General features: G+C 39.2%; 1 protein-coding gene across 1 annotated transcript in view; it reads right to left on the bottom strand.

Annotated features, from left to right (window-relative positions):
* Positions 1-7,106, bottom strand: part of LOC103378049 (roundabout homolog 1) — a 222,460-nt gene that overhangs the window by 214,660 nt on the left and 694 nt on the right. The window contains exons 2-3 of the mRNA XM_008309098.3: positions 4,659-4,736; positions 2,330-2,450 (exon numbers count right to left, since the gene is read on the bottom strand). The gene's annotated coding sequence lies outside the window, so the exon portion shown is untranslated. The remainder of the gene's footprint in view (positions 1-2,329; positions 2,451-4,658; positions 4,737-7,106) is intronic.

The following is a 7,106-nucleotide window of genomic DNA, read 5'->3' as shown; positions in this document are numbered from 1 at the left end:
ACCTGAAACTCAAAAATATAAAACAATCAATTTTATTATTTTAATGTTATTTCTGTTTCATAAAAATAATATCCTTTGCCTTAATATAATGTTAGCCTTGTATTGATATAACAAAAATGAACCCCTCTGGTGGTTTTGATGCATCCAGAGATGTACAGTATATGGAGGTGTATTCATTGTTTTAAATCAACCTGTTCCTGCCAAATAATGCACAGTGGAACGTTCTACAAATAGTGTTTGTCATTTAAGGTGTCATAATGTTGGTGAAGTACAGCCACAGATCTATAGACACCCGTTGCCTACTTAAAGTATTAAGTACGCGAATGAGTTCATAAAGAATGTATGTAGAACGTTGTAGATGTATCTGTTATCCATCATGTTCTTCTAGGTCTTTGTGACATTTATGGCACCCAGGAATACAGATTGTTTTAACCTTGGAGCGAACACTACAGCTAAGGAATAAAATCGATTGTATTAATAATTTTAGGGTTGTTTTTTTTTCTTTTTTTTCTTTTTTTTTTTTGTCCTTTTCTCTTGTACGGTAAATGTGAGGTGCTCACTCTCCCTGGTGTCTATGTGAGGGACTGTGTCGCGTGTTCATTTTGACTGTATTGATTTTTCGTCCCTCACTGTCCGGTGCAATCCCTACTGAGACCCTGCTCTCAGTGCGACCATATCACCTCCACTGCCTCAGTCTCACGCAGCACATTCACACAAACGCACCAACGCAAGTTGGTGACTTAAAAAATAACCCTGCCATGATTGAAGTCTTAGCATCTGAAGTATAAACTTGTCAGTAACGTCTCCTGTTCTTCCCTCGCGAATGCGGTGCCACATTGAACCATACGGCACAGCGGCAAACTTTCAGCACCACAGCGACGGGACAGCTCCGTCAGTCAGTCAGAGCTGTCAACAGGCTGACAGTGACAAGTCAGTCACACCTGTCAGACACAGCGACCTGCTGGCTGTAACAGCACATGTGTCATGTCCTTGTTGTCACAGCACGGTGAGTCTGGGCTTCACGCCTGTTCTGTGCGCTGAGAACATGCGTGTGTGTTTTTTTTTACTACACATCTGCCACGAAGACACCAAGCTTTTACGCATAGCCTGCTGTGAGGAGAGCTGTTGTGACCGAACATCTACAGTCAGACTGGCTGCAGCTCTGAGTGTGTGACTAACACCAACACACAATCACATCTGCATTTAACCTGCGCCCATCACAAAAAGGCACTTCAATGCAACACAATAAACTAAACTGCACCAGTTTTTGCGCACATTCTCTCGTCAGTTCCCAACTTACCTGCTCAAAATGATGCGGGTGTCGCTGCGGCGGTGCGTCCTGTTAAACGCAGAAGTGATCCATAGCTGCGGCTTCGTAAAACTTTTATTGTGCGCTGTTGTCGAGAACGAAGAGAATCGGACATTGACAGCCACTGAGACAAGTGACGGGAGAACTTGAGAGAACGTCCGTTATCCTCTCCTTGGACACTGAGCACTCTGATCACAAGATGAAATTGGTTCCTTTGAAGTAAAGCTTATCCTTCAAGGTGAAAAAGCCCAGGATATCCCGTGCTGTGATGCAGAGTCAGTCAGTGCAGCGGTGAGGAGTCAGCGCAGACTGATCTGTCCATGCTTCTCCCCCTGCAGGATGCAGCCGCCTCTGAATCCCCGGGTCCTAAAGCTGCGCACGCTGCAAGACAGCGGCATTAGCCTGCACCAGCCGAGGCGCCAGATAATAGTACTGGTTTGAGATGTGCTCGTGTAGAATGTTTAATTTACCTTAATAAAAGAGCGCGTCATCAGCCAATCTAAGATTCGTATGTTATGTTTCAACACCATGTAGAAAATGCCCAGAGACTAGTTGGTGATTTAACCAAGTTTGAAATTTGACAGACACTTGATCACTGCACAGGAATGAACCGGAAGTCTGCAGACAATTCACTTTCTGCTGAAAAGACATCCAACCCAGACAGCACTATATGAACTATGGAGAAAAGGAAAATGACACAAACTACTGGCTCCATTGGGGGGGAAAAACAAAAACAAACAAAAAAAGATGGTTCTCAAGCAACATGTAACCAATGGAACATCTCCAAGGAAAGTCAGAGTACAATGAAAATTAGCAATTTTTTTTCAGAAAAACTGACTTGTGTATCAAACCATGTCTGCATTTCACTCTTTTAAAGCTTCTGTATTCTATTACTTTAGAATTCTATAACAGAGAGCAGCACGCATTTCATAGGTAAAATGACATTTTTGATACCCTTACAGAACCAAAACAAATAGATCACAACATAATCACAGTATTTCTAGTATATTTGTGTCCTACCTCTCTGTCCACGCTCCTGAGTCCAGCAGTTCCTGCCTTCATCGTTTCCCTCTAACTCTCTCCAAATGTGTCGTTTTCCTCTATTCTCCCAAGTTCATTAGCTGTATATGGAGTAAATACCCTCCACAAAGAAAGTAAAAATACAATTAGGAAAATGTCAAAATATAAATATATTTCATGCACAGTTAGAGTTAATATATTGTATGTTAATAAACACAAAGTAGACAAATAACCTTCCACTTCATTCTAGGTCAATTTGGTTAGAGTTGTTTCAACAGATTGCTTTTCTCGCAGAACCCCAACTGGGATTGAAGGTGGAATCGATCCCACAACCTTCTGCATTGCAGGTGAAAAATGAATAATCCCAAACATCTTCATACAATACATTCTGAAGGAAAAAAAAGGCTCATTTTTAATTAACGCCAAGAGTTGATTTTCTTTATAAATCCCTGAAGCTGAATAATGGAAACAGATGGAAAAGCCTGTAACTTTACTTCTTGGAGAGTATTTAAGTAATTATTTTTCTTTTTAAAATGTATACATTTTATGCTGCATCTTCCCAAGAACATCACCATTTACATGTCAAGTATGGAAACAAACAATATTTTTCTTGCTCAGGGCACAGCTGTAATCTTTCTGGATTAAAGCGGTTTATTTTCTACTGTCAAATTTTCTATTCGGCTTCATATTGAATTTCTATATTGATGCATTCATGCATTCCATCAAGCTACTCAATCATTCCTTCCACTCATGCATTATGCTGGACCTCTATATTCTCTGTCTGTTTGGCCATTTCTTTTTAACAATCTCATGTTTTTCTATGAGGGTAAATATGAATGTAACCTCTCCCTCTGTCAATCATTGCTGAAGCTTGGCTTTTTAAAAATGGACTGAAGTGAACAGACATTCAGACTGCAGTCTGCACTACACTCCTCTGCCTGCATTTTAACAGTCCCGGCTGATGTGGCCAGAGAGACTGGGAGGTCATGTCCAGAGGGAATAGAAAATAGCAAGTAGCCGCAGTTCTGCACACAAACTCCTAATTCCACCTTTAGAGACCTTTAGAGACCTTAAAAGAACATAATTCACTCCCAGGTTTGGATACATAAGGTCTGTTAAAGACACGTGTGCACAGAGAGTTGGTGTTTTCTTACCACAGTAGCCAAGTGAGCTTCAACTTTTTAGCTTTTTTTAGTTGTAGGTCCTATATATTAAATGTATAAAAATCAATCACCTGTCTCTTTTAAAATTCATTCACTTTCTTTCACTTATGCCTGTTTGGATTTTTTGGGAAACAACTAGAGCACAGCCAGCAGTGGCCAGTCAAAGATGAGGGAGACATGAACAACTCCAACCTCCATCACTGGTCCACATACTTTTAATGTAAACTCACATTAGGGCAGTGGTTCTAAAACTTTTTTCAGTCATTTCCAACTTGGCTATTTTCAAGCCCCACTTCCCCTACATTGTCCCAACTAGATATTTGAGAAATTTAATTTTAAATGTATTGAATTAACGTAATGAACTTAAATGTATTGAATTAACACCAAGTAAGGTCAGATTTTATAATAAAACCTTAAAATCAATCAGCATCAAATAACAAAAAGCTCAAAAAGAGAAAATAGAAGTGCAGTTGTTCCATCATCACTTTACAAATTTAATGAGATTTTCTTTGGGGTAGAATCTGAATGGACCACATTAGATAGAGGTTTAATTGTTTGGGGAAGGCAAAGATTTGGACACATGGTTAGAAGAGCTAGTTGACATATTGGACAATGGATTCAAGTTAAGATAAAAAGGGGGGACACTTCAGGAGATTTATTGACATAGTAAAGGGTAGAACAGTTGAGACGTTTGATTAGTGCGATGGAAGCCAATGATCTTCTGTCGTGATTCCTTGAAGTCCTTACGGTTGTCTAAAAGTTTTACCACTGAAATATTGGCGGGTTTGCAGGGTCATTAACTTTGAATGAAACTTGAATTAAAACTGTTAAACAGCTACTGTTCACTTACAAGAGTTGAGCAGAGCACAAAAACAAGACATTTATAACATTTTTATACAAATGTATAAATATACCTATGTCCTAATACTGCGGGTCCTCGGACTAAGGCGTTTCCTGGTTGCATCGGCACCTAAAATTATTTCATCTAGAAAGTCTTGTTCCATCGTTACGACTATAGCGTCAAATTTTGCACAAAACTCTTTGTGTTGTTTTTCTGGGAACCTTTGCCCTTCGAGGTGCAAGTCCGACTCTTCTGATGTTTTTGTGTCGTAGATTGTTGTTGTCATAGATGTAGCGTATGTGAGTGACATACTGTAGATACTTACATAAAGTATGTGAGTTCTGAGTTCTGTTGCACCGTAGGAATGGAAGTCCAGAAGTCGAGGAACCCCTGTACTGTACATCTGAAACATAAACGAGAGGATAAAATGCTGAGTTTGTAATTTCACCTGATGTAATAACATACACTTTATAGATTTAAAGTTAGTCTTGATGGTCTCTCTTAAACTAAGGAAACAAAGAATCCAAACTATATCATTTTTGGGCTCCATCTTAGTGAGGTCAATTGTCCTGGAAAAAAAAACAGTATTGATAAAACTGTCCAAAAAAAGTCCATAAACTGGATTTGTTGGATAGCTGAAGATGGATCTAACCACAAAAAAACCACTGAGAATGTTTTTTTTTTTTAATATTACCCCTTTTCTAATATTGTTGCACTGACGTTCAGTGTCTGCGGTGATGTGTCATTGAAGCTTTTACAAAATGTCACAATGTGATCTTAAAGGAGAACTAAAGTTCACACACATCTACAGTCACCCTGGTTGTCAAAAGGCAGGAAAGGTGAACCGTCAGCTTCTGAAGTCTGTTGGTATGTGGGACAGGGCCCTCCACCTAAATTGTATAAAACCATGTGAACAACAAACACAATGTGGCCAAGCATCAGTGCAGAATAAAAAAATAATAAGCTGTGATCTTTAATTCATTGTTTGGCCGAGCCCATAGGTGTCACTCCAGCGAAACAGCGTGTACCATTCAGATATTTACCATTTCAATTATTTACAGTCTGCAGGCGTAGGTTCATCTCTGTGTTTTAGGGCATGTAGCATAAGATTGAAGATGAAACTGTGCACAAGCTTATATAAAATCCTCCTTTTTAATCAGCAGATTGTGTGGCAGCTGGTAAGAGGGAGTGAGAAATAAACTTTTCCCTGTTTCTATAATAGGAGTTTTAGCAAAGATCTGACCGCGTGTCGTCTACTTTTTTGAACATGTCACAGCAATCCTGTTCAGAATTTCACAAGTGCTCTGAGTGATGGAGTTCACATACTAAGTTCACTAACCTCACAGTAATACTTCTGGGGGGAAAAAAACTAATAATTGCAGGGCAATGTCAGTGTGTGACATTTTAGTTAGCAGAACAGATGGAGGAAAAGCTGTAGCATTTGCAGATGGGGGACACAGTCACATGCAGACAGACTGACACAGGTCAGACTTTCAGGAGCACAACCACATGTTAGAAATAACAAGCCAAAAAAAGAAAATCTGGATGCTGCTGCCAGACTAATTAAATCCACACCAGGTTCGCCCAAACTTTTTCCTACAGGGGGCCGCGTTTGATAATGTTAAAAAACCAAAGTGCCAACAGCGCCTTCTGTGAAAAGTGGTTTGCAACTGCAATGTAATTTTAGATAGCTCAATCTGTACATAAAAATACTTTAGTCAAGCTGTTGGACAGACTTCCACAAAATCTGCCATCGGATTCTAGTTTCAAGTAAAACAAAGAGGCTAATAGTTGGAGTAGAACAGATACATTACACAGGAGAAAGACTATAAAGATAACACTTCTCATGACTGAATCACTCAGGTCATCGAATATACAATGACACAATCAGGAATCATCAGAGTCTGAGGTCTACATTACCTGGACCCTTGTTGCTAGGTACACAAAAGATACAGTAACAGGAGCTTGTGATCTGTATATTTGTTAACTTAGTCAAGTTAGTGTATTCCTGAAAGACTGCCCACACAGATGAATCATTTCATTGACCTCACTTCAGTCAATGAGTCAGGAAACATGTTTAAACATACTGGTCTTAATGTGGCTGGTATCATAAGCCTGATGACTTTCATTATTATTATTATTATTATGATCAGTAGTAGAAGTACGACTGGGGTGTATTGTTTTTAGTCACATTTAAGTTTGTTTTTTTCCGTGTTTGGAGTTTTATATAACATTCTTATATGTAATTGCTTAAATACTTCAGTCAGTTGATTGGTCAGTCCATACAATGTGCGAAGTAAATAAAATGTCAAAAAAAAAAAAAAGGTCAGTGTTTCTGTGGCAATGAGGATGTGCTGTCTGTGTTTTCTGTACATCTGCCAGAACAACTTGCAAATGTTAAAAATAAAAGCTGTCAAAAAAGAATCCCCAAACCTTACTCACCCCACCACAGTCATTTAGTGAGTCACAAACACAACATCAGGTGAGCAAAGAGCAGGAAGAGCTGAAACGTCAGGCACAGCACATTTTTAAAATGAAAACTGACTCTAAATAAATTAACTTTACCTTCCCTAAGGAGCGAGAAGACAGTGTTGGTAAAGTTGGTAGAAAAAAAAACACAACAACGATTGGATACATTCGGTTTGACTTTTATCTCCTCAAGGTTTCTTTTCACCTTGTTATGACATGTCTAAACTGGAATGGCAAAGCTAGAACAAGCCGCAAATTGAATCGTGGTAGCTGATGGGGGGGGGGGGGGGGTCTCTCTTTTTAT

Source organism: Cynoglossus semilaevis, chromosome 4 (assembly GCF_000523025.1).
Source record: "Cynoglossus semilaevis isolate Cse_v1.0 chromosome 4, Cse_v1.0, whole genome shotgun sequence".
In the NCBI taxonomy this organism is placed as follows: Eukaryota; Metazoa; Chordata; class Actinopteri; order Pleuronectiformes; family Cynoglossidae; genus Cynoglossus; species Cynoglossus semilaevis.
Note: the sequence above shows the minus strand (reverse complement) of the source record. Positions and strands in the feature narration are given on the sequence as shown.